The 1212-nt window shown below is 32.7% G+C and overlaps 1 protein-coding gene across 3 annotated transcripts in view; it reads left to right on the top strand.

Annotated features, from left to right (window-relative positions):
- Nucleotides 1-1212, top strand: part of LOC106884218 (neuronal acetylcholine receptor subunit alpha-10) — a 1143354-nt gene that overhangs the window by 1280 nt on the left and 1140862 nt on the right. The window lies entirely within an intron of this gene.

Below are 1212 nucleotides of genomic sequence, written 5' to 3'. Positions count from 1 at the left end.
ATATATATATATATATATATATATATACATACATATGTATACGAATATCTTTTTTGCCATATCTTATACTGGATTCAGTTTTGGGACTACGACCATGCAACAGCAATGCTTTTAAAGGATTTAGCCGAATAAACTGGCCCGAAAACTTGTTTTTTCATCTCTGTGTTTTTTTGTTTTTTTTATAAAATGTGATTCTTATTTAATGTGTCTCATTGTATGAAATGCAAATACGTGGGGACGTAAACACACCCACTCCGATTTTCAAGTTTTGGGAAGAAACACAAACAAAAATATACACATAATTATATATATGTTTATTTGTATGTGTTTACGTGCGTGGGTTTGTGTCTGTGATTGTGAGTGCGATTCTATATATGTGTGTGTAGTGTGTATGTGTGTAAATGTGTGTGTGTGTGTGTGTGAGTGTGTGTGTGTGTGTGTGTGTGCATGTGTCTTTATGTTAAGTAATTTAATCACATTGTTTTGGTCGACCCAGTACAATATTAAAAATCACTTGCACAGTGTGTCCCGCGGCGGGACTGAACCTGAAAACAAGTAGTTGATATAGCAATCATCTAAGCCAGACATATATACACGTAAATATTTACACACAGGTGCATACTTGTACCATCTGAGTAAAAATACATATGTAAATACACATATAAACATATATGTATATCGGCATATATATTTGTACATGCACATAATTTTTGCTATTAAAACATCTATATGTGAAAATTTAGATATTTATATACACGAACGCACACACTGATGCACACATACACATACACAGATTTATAGGCGCTTATTCATACAGGCATGCTGTTATGTAACTACAGGCAGTAAACATCAGTTGTTTTTGTGTGTGTGGATGCATGGTTGTGCACAAAAATATATTTTCCCCAGGTAAAACACGAATGGTATAACGTGTCAAGAAGACAAATTTAGAAATTTATTTTATGACATAAAATACGGACGGGAAACGGAAATTAAAACGCTGTTTGTGTGTTTATATGTAATAATAATGATTATTTAAACACACACACAGACACACACACAGACACACACACACACACACACACACACATGCACACACTTACACATTCATACATACATACATACATACACACATACATACATGCATAGATACATACATGTATACGTATGAGTATGCACGCATAAATATATGTGTATATATATATATATATATAT

Source organism: Octopus bimaculoides, chromosome 3 (assembly GCF_001194135.2).
Source record: "Octopus bimaculoides isolate UCB-OBI-ISO-001 chromosome 3, ASM119413v2, whole genome shotgun sequence".
In the NCBI taxonomy this organism is placed as follows: Eukaryota; Metazoa; Mollusca; class Cephalopoda; order Octopoda; family Octopodidae; genus Octopus; species Octopus bimaculoides.
Note: the sequence above shows the minus strand (reverse complement) of the source record. Positions and strands in the feature narration are given on the sequence as shown.